This window comes from Siphateles boraxobius, unplaced genomic scaffold, assembly GCF_051911475.1.
Source record: "Siphateles boraxobius isolate OS27281-9 unplaced genomic scaffold, OSU_SipBor_1 77, whole genome shotgun sequence".
Classification (NCBI taxonomy): Eukaryota; Metazoa; Chordata; class Actinopteri; order Cypriniformes; family Leuciscidae; genus Siphateles; species Siphateles boraxobius.
Window position 1 is genome coordinate 6,524,339 of NW_027509205.1, and position 20,310 is coordinate 6,544,648.

The following is a 20,310-nucleotide window of genomic DNA, read 5'->3' on the forward strand; positions in this document are numbered from 1 at the left end:
CGTCGCAGACCCAAGTGTCTTACATCACCGGAATCCTTGGCTCGGGCCGAACAAGACGCAGGCCTCGGATTCGATGGTTGCGCTGGCGAGATTTTCGGGTATTTGGGATTTTGTGAAAAAGCTACTTTTGCACACTAGTCCTAGGTCTTTCGCCCGATCTGACCCAAACCGGTGCAGAAAGATTCCCTGGAGTCTGATTGCCGACAGCGATGGGGAAAAAAGTCGGAATTTCGATTCACGTTGGCGACGGGACGCCAAAACGTTGGGAGTGGGCGAGGCGGGCTTTACTTAAATGGCCATAACTCTCCAACGGAATGAGACAATTACACCCAAGTCGGTACACCTGTGCACGGGCTCAGCCTGTGCTCAGGTGAAAAGGGATGTGGCGACTGGCCACTTGGTGGCGCTGTAAACAGTAAAAACAACAACATGAATACGGCCATAGGCGACTGTATGTCAGGTGATTTTTCACACATGCACAAGGTATTCATACCACATGATAGAACTCCTCATTCGGAACAACTTTGCTTCTAGGACCACTGCTGCCAATAAAAGCGCTGGTTGAATAATGGAGATTATTTGAAGAATGATGAAAAAAAAACTAAAAAACAGCCCTACTTTTGCAGACTGGTCCTAGGTTGAGAGTTTTACATCTCTCGATCAACCACTGCAGTTCAATTCCCTGGACTTCCTAGGTCGTTAACTACCAGAAGAAGAGGAACTCGAACAATCTGCTCTTTTAACCAGTGTGTCCAGGGGAGAGCGCGAACGCAGTCCCCCACTACCATAAATTATGCAGTTGAGATTCCCACATTTGGGGAATTCGCAGGGGTCAGCACAACCGGAGTGCAATGGCCGAGCCTCGCCCTGGGTGAACCACCTTCCTGATCATGGTGTCTCCCCTGCCAGGTATGTATGAATTCCCAGGGCTCCCGTCAGAGGCACCGTGTCCCTCTCCGCAATCCTCACCAACGGTCGGACAATCAAACACACACCTGATTCAACTCATCAGCTCATTCGTAAAAACTCCAAGAGATAAGAGAGAGACATCAAAAACCTGCAGAGTCGGGCTCTTTTGCTGTTGTTGTTGTGGATGATGTTGTTTTCATGCTCCGGATCCATGAGCCAAAAATCAATTTCATACGCGGTCACCGGATAGTGGACGAATCAGATGTTAAACGAGATAAGAACAGAGTTGTTGTTTTTTTTTCCCTCTCACACCACCATTACCTGTATAGCATATGATCACCTACAACACCTTTAAAGCACCCATACACAGCAATATACGTTACTTCCATTAACACCTGCTGCCACACAAGACTAAAACATCTCTTTCATTGAACACAGTTTTTGGGGGTGCACCGTTCCCAGAAGTACTGCAATACCGGGTCGATGCGTGGAGTGGACGGAGCAAGCCCCTCTTCCATCTCCCAGTTCCAAAAATCAATTTAATATATGGTGCCCGGGTAGGGCACGTATCAGATATTAAACTGATAAGAACAGATACTACACTTGATCTTAGCCAAAAGGCCGAGAAGCGATGACACAATGACGCAGAGGCGGGGGAGCCGTCAAAGGCCACGCCCACCTGGGCCGTGGCGAGAGGGTCTAAAGGTCGCCAGCAAACAAGCTCAGCTCACAGCAATACAAGCTCAGCTTGACTGTTGACACCGAAAATGGATCACAGCAGAGCGCACAACACGACACTTTGGAGTGCAACCTGGGATTTTGGACCAACAAACATTCTGCCCTAAACGTGAGCGGGCAGACCAAAGCGTACGTCGTAGAGACTTGAAACTCTTGAGGGATGGTAGTACCCGCCCGGTCTACAACATCACCAAGGCTCGGCCCAATCGGCCCCAAGGTGGCGCTGCAGCGATCAGAAGTACGAAATGCCTCGTAACTCCTGAACCGTCCGTCGCAGACCCAAGTGTCTTACATCACCGGAATCCTTGGCTCGGGCCGAACAAGACGCAGGCCTCGGATTCGATGGTTGCGCTGGCGAGATTTTCGGGTATTTGGGATTTTGTGAAAAAGCTACTTTTGCACACTAGTCCTAGGTCTTTCGCCCGATCTGACCCAAACCGGTGCAGAAAGATTCCCTGGAGTCTGATTGCCGACAGCGATGGGGAAAAAAGTCGGAATTTCGATTCACGTTGGCGACGGGACGCCAAAACGTTGGGAGTGGGCGAGGCGGGCTTTACTTAAATGGCCATAACTCTCCAACGGAATGAGACAATTACACCCAAGTCGGTACACCTGTGCACGGGCTCAGCCTGTGCTCAGGTGAAAAGGGATGTGGCGACTGGCCACTTGGTGGCGCTGTAAACAGTAAAAACAACAACATGAATACGGCCATAGGCGACTGTATGTCAGGTGATTTTTCACACATGCACAAGGTATTCATACCACATGATAGAACTCCTCATTCGGAACAACTTTGCTTCTAGGACCACTGCTGCCAATAAAAGCGCTGGTTGAATAATGGAGATTATTTGAAGAATGATGAAAAAAAAACTAAAAAACAGCCCTACTTTTGCAGACTGGTCCTAGGTTGAGAGTTTTACATCTCTCGATCAACCACTGCAGTTCAATTCCCTGGACTTCCTAGGTCGTTAACTACCAGAAGAAGAGGAACTCGAACAATCTGCTCTTTTAACCAGTGTGTCCAGGGGAGAGCGCGAACGCAGTCCCCCACTACCATAAATTATGCAGTTGAGATTCCCACATTTGGGGAATTCGCAGGGGTCAGCACAACCGGAGTGCAATGGCCGAGCCTCGCCCTGGGTGAACCACCTTCCTGATCATGGTGTCTCCCCTGCCAGGTATGTATGAATTCCCAGGGCTCCCGTCAGAGGCACCGTGTCCCTCTCCGCAATCCTCACCAACGGTCGGACAATCAAACACACACCTGATTCAACTCATCAGCTCATTCGTAAAAACTCCAAGAGATAAGAGAGAGACATCAAAAACCTGCAGAGTCGGGCTCTTTTGCTGTTGTTGTTGTGGATGATGTTGTTTTCATGCTCCGGATCCATGAGCCAAAAATCAATTTCATACGCGGTCACCGGATAGTGGACGAATCAGATGTTAAACGAGATAAGAACAGAGTTGTTGTTTTTTTTTCCCTCTCACACCACCATTACCTGTATAGCATATGATCACCTACAACACCTTTAAAGCACCCATACACAGCAATATACGTTACTTCCATTAACACCTGCTGCCACACAAGACTAAAACATCTCTTTCATTGAACACAGTTTTTGGGGGTGCACCGTTCCCAGAAGTACTGCAATACCGGGTCGATGCGTGGAGTGGACGGAGCAAGCCCCTCTTCCATCTCCCAGTTCCAAAAATCAATTTAATATATGGTGCCCGGGTAGGGCACGTATCAGATATTAAACTGATAAGAACAGATTTTTTTCTTTCGAAAAAAGTTTATTGTCACATTGTTTCATTCCATTCTTTCAATATCCATTTTTTCCTTATAAAATCACATTTTTGCACATATCTTAAAACAACAAAAAGGACATAAGTTACAGTTAAAAATCAGTTATGTTGATGTGTTGTGTAAAAGTCCATGTATGTTGTGTGTTGTTTTAAAGTAAAGGTAAAATGGATTAAAATAAAATAGGAATGCAAATATAAAACAATAAAACAATAAAATATGCCAAATAAAACATCTCTTGTACAGGATCGAGGGTGAGTCCCTATCAAGAATGTCCATTCACTCCAGGTCTCCAGAACAGGCCCCAGACTCCTCGCTTCCAGTGCCCAGCGGAGATCCCCTCTCCTCCGGCCCGCTGGCCCGCTGTTCCCGTAGCCAGAGTGGTGAGGGTGCATCTACGGGCGGCCAGGTACGGTGGCGGCCGGGACCTTCTCCGTGTGACCTCGGCCCCCCCATCCGAATAACGACGTGCGGCCCACCCTGCAGCGTTGATGTTATCCTCTGCTCGCACGCGTGGAGGGGGACCGTCACGCGTTTCCCCACCAGCAGGTTTCTGGTGACCCAGATGGCATCCTTGATGTGGTTGAGGGTGAGCCAGAGCGAGGCAAACGTTGGTGGTGTCAACTCCTTCAAGCCCTGACCCACCCCCAGGATGGCGAGCTTATTGTCCACCTGGGCCCCACCCGCTGGCAGGCACGGGAAAAACAGGGGGCCTGTCTTGGCCCACAGGTCCCGCGCAGCGCCGCACTCCCAGAGCAGATGTTGAACGGTCTCCGGGGAACCACATCCGGACCGTGGGCAGGTGGAGTTTTTGGCCATGCCTCTGGAGTGCATGACCGCCCTGACCGGGAGGATCTCATGAGCCACCATCCACGACAGGTCCTTAAGCCTGTTCTGGAGAGCTGGGTGGGCTGCGTTCCTCCAAACGTCTTTGGCCTCACCTAGTGTGAGGCCTGGAACTGGACTCACCGATTCTCGATCCTGCACAAGAGAGACGAGAGACTTGTGATTAGTTAAAACAGTGGCATCATTTGTTTCTAAAAGATATTTCTTTAAAAATTTCTTAATAAAACTATGCTCTTTTGACAAATTAAAAGACACTGGACTTTTAAGATCAATGGGTAAAATTTTCAAACTTCTTAGGTATGACCCCATCCAGAATCGGGTCATGGCTGCTGTCTTGTGTTCTCTGGATGGGGTCAGTGCATACTGGATATGGAGGGCGGCAAAGCGGCTGCCTAAAAACAGGTGGGGGTCTGGGAGGCCTTTCCCGCCATTCTCTTTTTTCTTTTTAACCACCTCCCTCTTGATTCGTTCCCACTTGGACCCCCACAGGAAATAAAATACCGCCCTCTCCAACTTGGCCAGGAATCGTCTTGGGGGACTAAAAACAGAACAGACAAGTAAAATTAGTGGTAAAATCACTGCTTTAAAAATTAAAATCTTGCCTTCTAACGTCAGTTGTCTTAGTCCCCAAAAGCCCAGTCTTTGTCTGACTTTCCCTAACATGTCAGTCCAGTTTCCTGGTCCTCCACCCTCCCTGTCAAATTTTACTCCTAAAATTTTCAAATCCTTTTCTTTAAAATCCAAATCTAGTCCTCCTGTGTCCACGTCGCCCCACGGCCCGAAGAGCAGGGCCTCGGACTTACTCCTGTTAAGCTTGGCGCCCGAGGCCCGACCGTACCAGTCAGTCAAGTCCATTGCTCTTCGTACTGATAAAAAGTCAGTCGCTAAAAGGGTCACGTCATCCATATATAAAACGCAGGTCGCCGTCAGTCCACCAGTTCCTGGGATATCTAGTCCTTTAATCCATTTATCCCTTCTCAAGATCTGTGCCAGTGGCTCAATACAAGCCACATACAGAAGGGGAGATAAAGGACACCCCTGACGGACACCGCTGTGGATATTTACAGCTTTGGAAAGATGCCCATTTGCAAGAAATTTGCTGCTTAAGCCCTCATACAGCAGTCCCACCCAAGCTATAAACCTCTCTGGAAAGCCCATTTTTTGCAGTACCTGAAGGAGGTACTGGTGCGAGACCCGATCAAAAGCTTTTTCAAAGTCTAAATTTAGGACTACAAGCCTAATGTTTCTGTCTCTCGCATAACAGATGGCGTCTCTGATCAGTACCAGGCTGTCCGTGATCTTCCTGCCGGGCACAGCGCAAGCTTGATCCAGGTGGATTACGTCCTCTAAAACAGTCGACATGCGTGTAGCTAAAATCTTACTAAAAAGTTTACAATCATAATTTAAAAGAGTGATTGGTCGCCAGTTTCTCAAGTCAGTCTTGTCTCCTTTTTTGTACAGTAATGTAACTATCCCTACTCTAAAGCTGTCTGGAAGTCTGTCAAGAGTCTCAAATTCTTTAAAAACTGTAAGTAAGTCATGTGCTAAAATGTCCCAGAAAGTCAGATAAAACTCAAAGGGGAGTCCGTCCATGCCCGGGGACTTCCCCTTCTTAAAACCCTTTAAAGCTTTTTCCAATTCTAAAAGATTAAAATCCTGGGATAAAAGCACATCTGGACTCTTAACTTTTTCATCTAAAACCCCTAAAACTTCCTCTAAGATGCCATTGTGTACCTCTTTAGTGCCGTATAAATTACTGTAAAAACTTTCAATTTCCCCTAAAATCAGGTCAGTTGTATTTACTTCCCCCCCTCTAAAAGTTTTTAAAATATTGATCGACCCTCCCCGAGCTATTGTCTTTTTAAAAAAATACCTGGTACACTTCTCTCCTTCCTCTAACTCCCTTTCTCTACATCTTAAAATGACACCTTTGCTCTTTGTTTCAGACAGATCTGACATTTCTTTCTTTACTTCTTTTATTTCATTTGTAAAATCCAATCCATTGTTTAAAAGGTTAAAATATCTCTGCAGTCTTTTTTGCAACCCCATCATGCGTCTTTTTTCTTTATTCTTTTTTTCTTTTCCAATTTGTTTAAAAAACCGTCCTGTCCTTTGTTTCACCATCTCCCACCACTGTGCACGTGAGTCGTAAAAGTCCTGGAGGGTCTGCCATTGGCTGAACTGCTCCCTATACTCACTAACCACTTCCTCGTCCTCTAATAGGAAACAGTTCAGCTTCCACAGCCCTCCCCCTGCAGTCACACCCGTGGGGAGTGAAAGAGTGCAAGACAGCATCATGTGGTCGGAAAAAAAGAGGGGGGTCAATGTAGCATCGGTCGGCGGGAGGTCCCTGGTAAAAATATAGTCAATTCGAGAGGCTCTGGCACCGTCACCACTGAACCAGGTGAAGCCTTCCTCTCTTTGATGCATTGTTTTAAAACAGTCAACTAACTTAAAATCTTTGACTATATTTTGTAATAAAACCGATGTCTTGTCGACCTTAAAATCCTCTCCTACCCTCCTTCTGTCCTTTTTTGATAATACACAATTAAAATCCCCTGCTACCACTAGGGGAGCCCTGCCTAGCATGTGGGGTTGCAAGTCTTCTAAAAGCTCATACCTGTTATTTTTTTCAGTAAAACCATACATATTTAAAATGTTAAGATCCTTACCTAAAAAAGTCAGATTTGCTAAAATTGCCCGCCCGTCCCTCACCACAGTGCTGCCCTTCACCAAAAGGTTGGGATTTTTTATTAAAATAGCAACACCGTCATTTTTGTTAAAATTGGACCCACTCCAAATGGAAAATCCTGGGGTCCAAATCTCCTCCCACTTCCTGTAATTTGTTAAAAAGGGCAAACCACATTCTTGCAATAAAAACACATCTGACTTAAAAGTTTTTAAAAAGGATAACACACTCTGTGCTCGCAAAGTAGACCTCACACTTCTCACATTGATTGTAGAGATAGTGAGGGCCATGAGCAGTATGGTTAAAAATACAAGCATTAATAGAAGGATAAAACCAAAAGACTGCAGAAAATTACATTAAAATCATGTTATGTCATGTAGCACTTGCTTCTCCTTTTCCCCAGAAAAACTGGGATCAGGAGGGCAAATGCTCGCCGCCTCAGAGTCCACAGAGAGAACCTCTTGTGGCTCCTTCGGTGACGATGTTCTAAGCTTAACGTGCAAAAAGGAGACTTCATTGGGAGATTCTGCGGGCCACATACGGTCTAGATCTAACGAAGAGGAACTATCTAGCCGATGCGATGCCCGCAGCCTTTTCTCCTCTGTTTGAAGCAGAGGAGATCTCGCAGACCTTTTTTGCACCTGAGCATTGGGGAGTGAACCCTCGGATTCACCCCCACTATCCACCACACTAACCTCCGATACGGTGTAGAGTGAGGAAGCCGTTGCATCCTCCTCCTCCTCCTACATTTTGTTTTCACTTCTCTCTTGTTGGGGAACGGCTTCCTTACTCTGTTCGCTGTTAAAACTTGACTCCGCCCCTGTGGCCGCCCCACTTCCTTCCTCCTGCCCACTCCCTGAGGCTGGCTGGGAAATAGAATTTCCCGCCAAAACCTCAGGGACCGCCTCCTCCTTCCTTTGCTCTTTTGTTTGTTCCACATGTGGGGCGGCCATTTTGTTGCCTTTCAGTTTGTTGGCAAAACTTTTAGGGCAATCTCTGTAGAGATGGGATGACTCCCCACAGAGGTTGCACCGCCTGCCATTGGTACACTCTTCAAAAGTATGACCAATTTCTCTGCATTTCCCACATATCATTTCCTGGCATGCTTCAGCTAAGTGCCCAAACTTTCCACATTTTCTACATAATTTGGGCATACCCTGGTAGTGAATGTAGCCTCTGTTCTCACCCAACACAATCATAGAAGGCAGATGCTTCAGGCCCTGGTAGCCCCCAGCGTCTTCCCATTGTTTAATGGGAATTCGCCAGGAGCATGTCCAAATACCATCCTCATCTAAAACCTTGACTGGCTGGCTTCGAACTGTGCAAAATCTGCCCAGCCAGACACAAATGTCCTCCCCAGTCACTGTCTCATTAAACATTCTAACAATCACAGTTTTAAGTGTGTTGTCAGAGAGCTTTTCAACAGTAAACATGGACAGCTGGGATTTAGCTACTTCAAATCTGTGCCAGAAATCATTCAGGTGGGAAACCGCTCTAAAACTAACATCAAATCCTTTGTTCAGGGGCAGAGTCACGATGCAATTCAGATCATCAGGTTTAAAATTTAGAGTTTTTTGGATCAGCTTCCTGGAGAAGTCAAGACGTGACATCCCCAGGAGCTTCCCCTCAACTTCTTTGAATAAAAAACGCACGCTGTGGTGCCTCCTCATGCCGGCACGGGCAGCCGACATGGTGGAGACACCAACAGCCTAAAACTTTAAAAAACAATAAATAAATAAATAAATAGATAAAAAGGTCTTACCTTAAAACAGAACCGGAATAAAAGCAGCTGGATCAATGTACCTCTCAAAAGTCTGGGGCTCAAGTCACTGAAGGACCCAAGCCAGAAAAACCTCCAAGAGGCGATCGCTGTCTCTACCCTAGGACCAGACACTTGATCTTAGCCAAAAGGCCGAGAAGCGATGACACAATGACGCAGAGGCGGGGGAGCCGTCAAAGGCCACGCCCACCTGGGCCGTGGCGAGAGGGTCTAAAGGTCGCCAGCAAACAAGCTCAGCTCACAGCAATACAAGCTCAGCTTGACTGTTGACACCGAAAATGGATCACAGCAGAGCGCACAACACGACACTTTGGAGTGCAACCTGGGATTTTGGACCAACAAACATTCTGCCCTAAAAGTGAGCGGGCAGACCAAAGCGTACGTCGTAGAGACTTGAAACTCTTGAGGGATGGTAGTACCCGCCCGGTCTACAACATCACCAAGGCTCGGCCCAATCGGCCCCAAGGTGGCGCTGCAGCGATCAGAAGTACGAAATGCCTCGTAACTCCTGAACCGTCCGTCGCAGACCCAAGTGTCTTACATCACCGGAATCCTTGGCTCGGGCCGAACAAGACACAGGCCTCGGATTCGATGGTTGCGCTGGCGAGATTTTCGGGTATTTGGGATTTTGTGAAAAAGCTACTTTTGCACACTAGTCCTAGGTCTTTCGCCCGATCTGACCCAAACCGGTGCAGAAAGATTCCCTGGAGTCTGATTGCCGACAGCGATGGGGAAAAAAGTCGGAATTTCGATTCACGTTGGCGACGGGACGCCAAAACGTTGGGAGTGGGCGAGGCGGGCTTTACTTAAATGGCCATAACTCTCCAACGGAATGAGACAATTACACCCAAGTCGGTACACCTGTGCACGGGCTCAGCCTGTGCTCAGGTGAAAAGGGATGTGGCGACTGGCCACTTGGTGGCGCTGTAAACAGTAAAAACAACAACATGAATACGGCCATAGGCGACTGTATGTCAGGTGATTTTTCACACATGCACAAGGTATTAATACCACATGATAGAACTCCTCATTCGGAACAACTTTGCTTCTAGGACCACTGCTGCCAATAAAAGCGCTGGTTGAATAATGGAGATTATTTGAAGAATGATGAAAAAAAAAACTAAAAAACAGCCCTACTTTTGCAGACTGGTCCTAGGTTGAGAGTTTTACATCTCTCGATCAACCACTGCAGTTCAATTCCCTGGACTTCCTAGGTCGTTAACTACCAGAAGAAGAGGAACTCGAACAATCTGCTCTTTTAACCAGTGTGTCCAGGGGAGAGCGCGAACGCAGTCCCCCACTACCATAAATTATGCAGTCGAGATTCCCACATTTGGGGAATTCGCAGGGGTCAGCACAACCGGAGTGCAATGGCCGAGCCTCGCCCTGGGTGAACCACCTTCCTGATCATGGTGTCTCCCCTGCCAGGTAAGTATGAATTCCCAGGCCTCCCGTCAGAGGCACCATGTCCCTCTCCGCAATCCTCACCAACGGTCGGACAATCAAACACACACCTGATTCAACTCATCAGCTCATTCGTAAAAACTCCAAGAGATAAGAGAGAGACATCAAAAACCTGCAGAGTCGGGCTCTTTTGCTGTTGTTGTTGTGGATGATGTTGTTTTCATGCTCCGGATCCATGAGCCAAAAATCAATTTCATACGCGGTCACCGGATAGTGGACGAATCAGATGTTAAACGAGATAAGAACAGAGTTGTTGTTTTTTTTTCCCTCTCACACCACCATTACCTGTATAGCATATGATCACCTACAACACCTTTAAAGCACCCATACACAGCAATATACGTTACTTCCATTAACACCCGCTGCCACACAAGACTAAAACATCTCTTTCATTGAACACAGTTTTTGGGGGTGCACCGTTCCCAGAAGTACTGCAATACCGGGTCGATGCGTGGAGTGGACGGAGCAAGCCCCTCTTCCATCTCCCAGTTCCAAAAATCAATTTAATATATGGTGCCCGGGTAGGGCACGTATCAGATATTAAACTGATAAGAACAGATACTACACTTGATCTTAGCCAAAAGGCCGAGAAGCGATGACACAATGACGCAGAGGCGGGGGAGCCGTCAAAGGCCACGCCCACCTGGGCCGTGGCGAGAGGGTCTAAAGGTCGCCAGCAAACAAGCTCAGCTCACAGCAATACAAGCTCAGCTTGACTGTTGACACCGAAAATGGATCACAGCAGAGCGCACAACACGACACTTTGGAGTGCAACCTGGGATTTTGGACCAACAAACATTCTGCCCTAAAAGTGAGCGGGCAGACCAAAGCGTACGTCGTAGAGACTTGAAACTCTTGAGGGATGGTAGTACCCGCCCGGTCTACAACATCACCAAGGCTCGGCCCAATCGGCCCCAAGGTGGCGCTGCAGCGATCAGAAGTACGAAATGCCTCGTAACTCCTGAACCGTCCGTCGCAGACCCAAGTGTCTTACATCACCGGAATCCTTGGCTCGGGCCGAACAAGACGCAGGCCTCGGATTCGATGGTTGCGCTGGCGAGATTTTCGGGTATTTGGGATTTTGTGAAAAAGCTACTTTTGCACACTAGTCCTAGGTCTTTCGCCCGATCTGACCCAAACCGGTGCAGAAAGATTCCCTGGAGTCTGATTGCCGACAGCGATGGGGAAAAAAGTCGGAATTTCGATTCACGTTGGCGACGGGACGCCAAAACGTTGGGAGTGGGCGAGGCGGGCTTTACTTAAATGGCCATAACTCTCCAACGGAATGAGACAATTACACCCAAGTCGGTACACCTGTGCACGGGCTCAGCCTGTGCTCAGGTGAAAAGGGATGTGGCGACTGGCCACTTGGTGGCGCTGTAAACAGTAAAAACAACAACATGAATACGGCCATAGGCGACTGTATGTCAGGTGATTTTTCACACATGCACAAGGTATTAATACCACATGATAGAACTCCTCATTCGGAACAACTTTGCTTCTAGGACCACTGCTGCCAATAAAAGCGCTGGTTGAATAATGGAGATTATTTGAAGAATGATGAAAAAAAAAACTAAAAAACAGCCCTACTTTTGCAGACTGGTCCTAGGTTGAGAGTTTTACATCTCTCGATCAACCACTGCAGTTCAATTCCATGGACTTCCTAGGTCGTTAACTACCAGAAGAAGAGGAACTCGAACAATCTGCTCTTTTAACCAGTGTGTCCAGGGGAGAGCGCGAACGCAGTCCCCCACTACCATAAATTATGCAGTCGAGATTCCCACATTTGGGGAATTCGCAGGGGTCAGCACAACCGGAGTGCAATGGCCGAGCCTCGCCCTGGGTGAACCACCTTCCTGATCATGGTGTCTCCCCTGCCAGGTAAGTATGAATTCCCAGGCCTCCCGTCAGAGGCACCGTGTCCCTCTCCGCAATCCTCACCAACGGTCGGACAATCAAACACACACCTGATTCAACTCATCAGCTCATTCGTAAAAACTCCAAGAGATAAGAGAGAGACATCAAAAACCTGCAGAGTCGGGCTCTTTTGCTGTTGTTGTTGTGGATGATGTTGTTTTCATGCTCCGGATCCATGAGCCAAAAATCAATTTCATACGCGGTCACCGGATAGTGGACGAATCAGATGTTAAACGAGATAAGAACAGAGTTGTTGTTTTTTTTTCCCTCTCACACCACCATTACCTGTATAGCATATGATCACCTACAACACCTTTAAAGCACCCATACACAGCAATATACGTTACTTCCATTAACACCTGCTGCCACACAAGACTAAAACATCTCTTTCATTGAACACAGTTTTTGGGGGTGCACCGTTCCCAGAAGTACTGCAATACCGGGTCGATGCGTGGAGTGGACGGAGCAAGCCCCTCTTCCATCTCCCAGTTCCAAAAATCAATTTAATATATGGTGCGCGGGTAGGGCACGTATCAGATATTAAACTGATAAGAACAGATTTTTTCTTTCGAAAAAGTTTTATTGTCACAAGTTTTCATTCCATGTTTTCCATTTACATTTTTTTTTTTTTTTTAAATCAAGTATTTATTTACACATCTTAAAACAACAAAACAAACAAATAAAAGGACACAATTTATAGTTAAAAATCAATTATTGATTGTGTGTTGTGTAAAAGTCCATGTATGTTGGACATGTGACCCCGGCCCCCCCATCCGAATAACGACGTGCGGCCCACCCTGCAGCGTTGATCTTATTTTCTGCTCGCACGCGTGGAGGGGGACCGTCACGCGTTTCCCCACCAGCAGATTTCTGGTGACCCAGATGGCATCCTTGATCACGTTTAGGGTGAGCCAGAGCGAGGAAAATTTTGGTTGTGTCAAAATTTGTAGCTCCTTCAAGCCCTGACCCACCCCCAGGATGGCGAGCTTGTAGTCCACCTGGGCCCCACCCGCTGGCAGGCACGGGAAAAACAGGGGGCCGGTCTTGGCCCACAGGTCCCGCGCAGCGCCGCACTCCCAGAGCAGATGTCGAACGGTCTCCGGGGAACCACATCCGGACCGTGGGCAGGTGGAGTTTTTGGCCATGCCTCTGGAGTGCATAACCGCCCTGACCGGGAGGATCTCATGGGCCACCATCCACGACAAGTCTTTAAGCCTGTTCTGGAGAGCTGGGTGGGCTGCGTTCCTCCAAACATCTTTGGCCTCACCTAGTGTGAGGCCTGGAACCGGGCTCACCGATTCTCGATCCTGCACAGGAGAGATAAGAGATTTGTGATTAGTTAAAACAGTGGCATCATTTGTCTCTAAAAGGTATTTCTTTAAAAATTTCTTAATAAAACTATGCTCTTTTGACAAATTAAAAGACACTGGACTTTTAAGATCAATGGGTAAAATTTTCAAAGTTCTTAGGTATGACCCCATCCAGAATCGGGTCATGGCTGCTGTCTTGTGTTCTCTGGATGGGGTCAGTGCGTACTGGATGTGGAGGGCGGCAAAGCGGCTGCCTAAAAACAGGTGGGGGTCTGGGAGGCCTTTCCCTCCATTTTCTTTTTTCTTTTTGACGACCTCCCTCTTTAGTCGTTCCCACTTGGACCCCCACAGGAAATAAAATACCGCCCTCTCCAGGTTGGCCAGGAATCGTCTTGGGGGACTAAAAACAGAACAGACAAGTAAAATTAGTGGTAAAATCACTGCTTTAAAAATTAAAATCTTGCCTTCAAACGTCAATTGTCTCAGTCCCCAAAAGCCCAGTCTTTGCCTGACTTTCCCTAACATGTCAGTCCAGTTTCCTTGTCCTCCACCCTCTCTGTCAAATTTTACACCTAAAATTTTCAAATCATTGTCTTTAAAATCCAAATCTAATCCAGCTGTGTCTACGTTCCCCCACGGCCCGAAGAGCTGGGCCTCGGACTTACTCCTATTGAGCTTGGCGCCCGAGGCCCGACCGTACCAGTCAGTCAAGTCCATTGCTCTTCGTACTGATAAAAGGTCAGTCGCTAAAAGGGTCACGTCATCCATATATAAAACACAGGTCGCCGTCAGTCCACCAGTCCCTGGGATGTCTAGTCCTTTAATCCATTTATCCCTTCTCAAGATTTGTGCCAGTGGCTCAATACAAGCCACATACAGAAGGGGAGATAAAGGACACCCCTGACGGACGCCGCTGTAGAGATTTACAGCTTTGGATAAATGCCCGTTAACCAAAATTCTGCTAGACAGCTCGTTGTACAGCAGTCCCACCCAGGCTATAAACCTCCCAGGAAAACCCATTTTTTCCAGTACCTGGAACAGGTACTGGTGCGAGACGCGATCAAAGGCTTTTTCGAAATCTAAATTTAGGACTACTAGCCGAATGTTTCTGTCTCTCGCAAAACAGATGGCGTCTCTGATCAGTACCAGGCTGTCCGTGATCTTCCTGCCGGGCACAGCGCATGCTTGATCCAGGTGGATTACGTCCTCTAAAACAGTCGACATACGTGTAGCTAAAATCTTACTAAAAAGTTTACAATCATAATTTAAAAGAGTGATTGGTCGGCAGTTTCTCAGGTCAGTCTTGTCCCCTTTTTTGTATAGTAATGTAACTATCCCTACTCTAAAGCTGTCTGGAAGTCTGTCAAGAGTCTCAAGTTCTTTAAAAACTGTCAATAAGTCGTGTGCTAAAATGTCCCAGAAAGTCAGATAAAACTCAAAGGGGAGTCCATCCAAGCCTGGGGACTTCCCCTTTTTAAAACCTTTTAGCGCTTTGTGCATTTCTAAAAGAGTAAAATCTTGGGATAAAAGCACATCTGGACTCTTTACCTTTTTGTCTAAAAACCCTAAAACTTCCTCTAAGATGCCATTGTGTACCTCTTTAGTGCTGTATAAATTATTGTAAAAACTTTCAATTTCCCCTAAAATCAGATCTGTTGTATTTACCTCCCCACCTGTAAAAGTTTTTAAAGTATTAATTGACCCTCCCCGTGTTATTGTCTTTTTAAAAAAATATCTAGTACACTTTTCCCCTTCTTCTATTTCTCTCTCCTTACATCTTAAAATGACACCTTTAGTCTTTGTTTCGGACAAATCTGACATTTCTTTCTTTACTTCTTTAATTTCTTCTGTAAAATCCAATCCACTGTTTAAAAGGTTAAAATATCTCTGCAGTCTTTTTTGCAGCCCCATCATGCGTCTTTTTTCTTTATTCTTTTTTTCTTTTCCAATTTGTTTAAAAAACCGTCCTGTCCTTTGTTTCACCATCTCCCACCACTGTGCACGTGAGTCGAAAAAGTCTTGGAGGGTCTGCCATTGGCTGAACTGCTCCCTATATTCACTAATCACTTCCTCATCCTCTAATAGGGAGCAGTTCAGCTTCCACAGCCCTCCCCCTACGGTCACACCCGTGGGTAGTGAAAGGGTGCAGGAGAGCATCATGTGATCAGAAAAGAAGAGGGGGCTCAATGTAGCATCGGTCGGCGGGCAGTCCCTTGTAAAAACATAGTCAATTCGAGAGGCTCTGGCGCCATCACCACTGAACCAGGTGAAGCCCTCCTCTCTTTGATGCATTGTTTTAAAGCAGTCAACTAACTTAAAATCTTTGACTATATTTTGTAATAAAACCGATGTCTTGTCGACCTTAAAATCCTCTCCTACCCTCTTTCTATCCTGTCTTGATAAAACACAATTAAAATCCCCTGCTACCACTAGGGGAGCCCTCCCGAGCATGTGGGGCTGCAGGTCTTCTAAAAGCTCATACCTGTTGTTTTTGCCTGTAAAACCATACACATTTAAAATGTTAAAATCCTTACCTAAAAAAGTCAGATTAGCTAAAATTGCCCGCCCATCCCTCACCACAGTGCTGCCCTTCACCAAAACATGGGGATTTTTTATTAAAATAGCAACACCGTCATTTTTGTTAAAATTGGACCCACTCCAGATGGAATGTCCTGGGGTCCAAATCTCCTCCCACTTCCTGTAATTTGTTAAAAAAGGCAGACCACATTCTTGCAATAAAAACACATCTGACTTAAAAGATTTTAAAAAGGATAACACACTCTGTGCTCGTATATTGCTCTTCACACTTCTCACATTGATTGTGGAGATAGTGAGAGCCATGAGCAGTATGGTTAAAAGGGTGTGAGACATTTAAAAGCAACCAAGGCACTACAGAGATATAATTAAAATCATGTTATCTCTTGTTGCACTTGCCTTCCCTTTTCCCCAGATGAGCTGGGATCAGGGGGGCAAGTGCTTGACGCCTCAGGGCTCGCAGAGAAGGCCTCTTGCGAATCCTTTGGCGATGATGTTCTTAGCTTGAAATGCAGAAAAGAGACTTCATTAGGAGATTCTGCGGGCCACATACGGTCTAGATCTTCCATGGGGGAACTATCTAGCCGATGCGCTACCCGCAGCTTTTTCTCCTCTGTTTGAACCAGAGGAGATCTCGCAGTTCTTTTCTGCACTTGAGCATTGGGGAGCGAAACATCTGTTTCACTCCCACTCGTGGACACACTAACCTCAGACACGGTTACTAGGGAGGAAGCCATTTCCTCCTCTTCATCCTCCATACTGTCTTCTTTTTCAATTTCATTTTGAGGATTGGCTTCCTCCCCCTCACCAACTGCCAGAATTGACTCCGCCCCTGTGGCCGCCCCACTTCCTCCTTCCTGTCCAATCCCTGAGGCTGGCTGGGGGTTTGAATTTCCCGCCAAAACCTCGGGGCCCGCCTCCTCAATTGTTTGTTCTTTGGGTGGGGTGGCCATTTTGTTGCTTTTTAACTTGTTGGCAAAACTTTTAGGGCAGTCTCTGTAGAGATGGGATGATTCTCCACAGAGGTTGCACTTTCTGCCATTTTGGCACTCTTCAAAAATGTGCCCAATTTCTCTGCACTTCCTACACACTACTTCTTGGCATGCCTCGGCGAGATGTCCAAGTTTGCCACACTTGCGGCATAGCTTGGGCATCCCTTGGTAATGGATGTAGCCTCTATTCTCTCCCAACACAATCATAGAAGGTATTTGACTCAGGCCATGGTAGCTGTTGGGATCTGCCCATTGTTTAATGGGCACTCTCCACGCACAGCTCCAGATACCGTCTTCATCTAAAACCTTGACTGGTTGTCCACGAATAGAGCAATATCTTGCCAACCATACAGAAATATCTTCTCCACTAACTGTTTCATTAAACATCCTGACAATCACAACTTTCAGTGAATTATCAGTCAGTTTTTCCACAGTGAACATGGAGAAATTGGCTTTACACATTTCAAATCGAGTCCAAAAAGTACTTAGCAAGGAAGCAGAAGCAAAACTTACATCAAAGCCATGATTCAGGGGCAGAGTCAACAGGCAGTTTATGTCCACAACCTTAAAACCGAGTAACTGTTGGATGCACTTCCTAGAAAAGTCCAGCCTGGACATGACCTGGAGAGTGCCATCCTCTTTTGGTTTAAATTTAAAACGCACGCTGTGGTGCCTCCTCATGCCGGCACGAGCAGCCGACATGTTGGAGGCACCACTAGCCTGCTGCGGCTAAAACCCAACAATAAATATACAATAAATAAATTAAAACCTGCTTACCTTAAAACCAGAAGATTCCTCGTAGAACGAGTCGTCAATTAAAAGCCGCTTGTCAATGTACCTCCTGAAGGGTGTGTGTCCCGTGTGACAAGCAACACACGAGACCAAGTCCAACAAGAGGCGATCGCTGTCTCTACCTTAGGACCAGACACTTGATCTTAGCCAAAAGGCCGAGAAGCGATGACACAATGACGCAGAGGCGGGGGAGCCGTCAAAGGCCACGCCCACCTGGGCCGTGGCGAGAGGGTCTAAAGGTCGCCAGCAAACAAGCTCAGCTCACAGCAATACAAGCTCAGCTTGACTGTTGACACCGAAAATGGATCACAGCAGAGCGCACAACACGACACTTTGGAGTGCAACCTGGGATTTTGGACCAACAAACATTCTGCCCTAAAAGTGAGCGGGCAGACCAAAGCGTACGTCGTAGAGACTTGAAACTCTTGAGGGATGGTAGTACCCGCCCGGTCTACAACATCACCAAGGCTCGGCCCAATCGGCCCCAAGGTGGCGCTGCAGCGATCAGAAGTACGAAATGCCTCGTAACTCCTGAACCGTCCGTCGCAGACCCAAGTGTCTTACATCACCGGAATCCTTGGCTCGGGCCGAACAAGACGCAGGCCTCGGATTCGATGGTTGCGCTGGCGAGATTTTCGGGTATTTGGGATTTTGTGAAAAAGCTACTTTTGCACACTAGTCCTAGGTCTTTCGCCCGATCTGACCCAAACCGGTGCAGAAAGATTCCCTGGAGTCTGATTGCCGACAGCGATGGGGAAAAAAGTCGGAATTTCGATTCACGTTGGCGACGGGATGCCAAAACGTTGGGAGTGGGCGAGGCGGGCTTTACTTAAATGGCCATAACTCTCCAACGGAATGAGACAATTACACCCAAGTCGGTACACCTGTGCACGGGCTCAGCCTGTGCTCAGGTGAAAAGGGATGTGGCGACTGGCCACTTGGTGGCGCTGTAAACAGTAAAAACAACAACATGAATACGGCCATAGGCGACTGTATGTCAGGTGATTTTTCACACATGCACAAGGTATTAATACCACATGATAGAACTCCTCATTCGGAACAACTTTGCTTCTAGGACCACTGCTGCCAATAAAAGCGCTGGTTGAATAATGGAGATTATTTGAAGAATGATGAAAAAAAAAACTAAAAAACAGCCCTACTTTTGCAGACTGGTCCTAGGTTGAGAGTTTTACATCTCTCGATCAACCACTGCAGTTCAATTCCCTGGACTTCCTAGGTCGTTAACTACCAGAAGAAGAGGAACTCGAACAATCTGCTCTTTTAACCAGTGTGTCCAGGGGAGAGCGCGAACGCAGTCCCCCACTACCATAAATTATGCAGTCGAGATTCCCACATTTGGGGAATTCGCAGGGGTCAGTACAACCGGAGTGCAATGGCCGAGCCTCGCCCTGGGTGAACCACCTTCCTGATCATGGTGTCTCCCCTGCCAGGTAAGTATGAATTCCCAGGCCTCCCGTCAGAGGCACCGTGTCCCTCTCCGCAATCCTCACCAACGGTCGGACAATCAAACACACACCTGATTCAACTCATCAGCTCATTCGTAAAAACTCCAAGGGATAAGAGAGAGACATCAAAAACCTGCAGAGTCGGGCTCTTTTGCTGTTGTTGTTGTGGATGATGTTGTTTTCATGCTCCGGATCCATGAGCCAAAAATCAATTTCATACGCGGTCACCGGATAGTGGACGAATCAGATGTTAAACGAGATAAGAACAGAGTTGTTTTTTTTTTTTCCCTCTCACACCACCATTACCTGTATAGCATATGATCACCTACAACACCTTTAAAGCACCCATACACAGCAATATACGTTACTTCCATTAACACCTGCTGCCACACAAGACTAAAACATCTCTTTCATTGAACACAGTTTTTGGGGGTGCACCGTTCCCAGAAGTACTGCAATACCGGGTCGATGCGTGGAGTGGACGGAGCAAGCCCCTCTTCCATCTCCCAGTTCCAAAAATCAATTTAATATATGGTGCCCGGGTAGGGCACGTATCAGATATTAAACTGATAAGAACAGATTTTTTCTTTCGAAAAAGTTTTATTGTCACAAGTTTTCATTCCATGTTTTCCATTTACATTTTTTTTTTTTTTTTAAATCAAGTATTTATTTACACATCTTAAAACAACAAAACAAACAAATAAAAGGACACAATTTATAGTTAAAAATCAATTATTGATTGTGTGTTGTGTAAAAGTCCATGTATGTTAATATTTGTGTTGTTTTAAAGGAAACGTAAATGGATTAAAATAAATAGGAATAAAACATAAAAACAATAGAACAATAAAACATGCCAAATAAAACATCTCTTGTACAGGATCGAGGGTGAGTCCCTATCAAGATTGTCCATTAACTCCAGGTCTCCAGAACAGGCCCCAGACTCCCCGCTTCTGGTGCCCAGCGGAGATCCCCTCTCCTCCGGCCCGCTGGCCCGCTGTTCCCGTAGCCGGTGTGGTGAGGGTGCATCTACGGGCGGCCAGGGTCGGTGGCGGCCGGGACCTTCTACAT

The 20,310-nt window shown here is 46.8% G+C and overlaps 7 non-coding genes and 3 pseudogenes across 7 annotated transcripts; all 10 read right to left on the reverse strand.

Moving 5' to 3' along the window:
- Window positions 1–753: 753 nt before the first annotated feature.
- On the reverse strand, window positions 754–917 carry LOC143726984 (U1 spliceosomal RNA). The gene has a single exon (XR_013199205.1). It is a non-coding gene; the product is annotated as a U1 spliceosomal RNA (small nuclear RNA).
- A 434-nt stretch (window positions 918–1,351) lies between these two features.
- LOC143727177 (U2 spliceosomal RNA) lies at window positions 1,352–1,542 on the reverse strand. The gene has a single exon (XR_013199384.1). It is a non-coding gene; the product is annotated as a U2 spliceosomal RNA (small nuclear RNA).
- A 1,127-nt stretch (window positions 1,543–2,669) lies between these two features.
- On the reverse strand, window positions 2,670–2,833 carry LOC143726985 (U1 spliceosomal RNA). The gene has a single exon (XR_013199206.1). It is a non-coding gene; the product is annotated as a U1 spliceosomal RNA (small nuclear RNA).
- Window positions 2,834–3,267: 434 nt separating this feature from the next.
- LOC143727372 (U2 spliceosomal RNA) lies at window positions 3,268–3,445 on the reverse strand (annotated as a pseudogene).
- Window positions 3,446–10,038: 6,593 nt separating this feature from the next.
- On the reverse strand, window positions 10,039–10,202 carry LOC143726852 (U1 spliceosomal RNA). Its single transcript, XR_013199078.1, has one exon. It is a non-coding gene; the product is annotated as a U1 spliceosomal RNA (small nuclear RNA).
- Window positions 10,203–10,636: 434 nt separating this feature from the next.
- LOC143727178 (U2 spliceosomal RNA) lies at window positions 10,637–10,827 on the reverse strand. The gene has a single exon (XR_013199385.1). It is a non-coding gene; the product is annotated as a U2 spliceosomal RNA (small nuclear RNA).
- A 1,128-nt stretch (window positions 10,828–11,955) lies between these two features.
- On the reverse strand, window positions 11,956–12,119 carry LOC143726854 (U1 spliceosomal RNA). The gene has a single exon (XR_013199080.1). It is a non-coding gene; the product is annotated as a U1 spliceosomal RNA (small nuclear RNA).
- A 434-nt stretch (window positions 12,120–12,553) lies between these two features.
- On the reverse strand, window positions 12,554–12,728 carry LOC143727474 (U2 spliceosomal RNA; annotated as a pseudogene).
- A 6,343-nt stretch (window positions 12,729–19,071) lies between these two features.
- LOC143726915 (U1 spliceosomal RNA) lies at window positions 19,072–19,235 on the reverse strand. Its single transcript, XR_013199138.1, has one exon. It is a non-coding gene; the product is annotated as a U1 spliceosomal RNA (small nuclear RNA).
- Window positions 19,236–19,669: 434 nt separating this feature from the next.
- On the reverse strand, window positions 19,670–19,844 carry LOC143727323 (U2 spliceosomal RNA; annotated as a pseudogene).
- Between the last annotated feature and the right edge of the window lie 466 nt (window positions 19,845–20,310).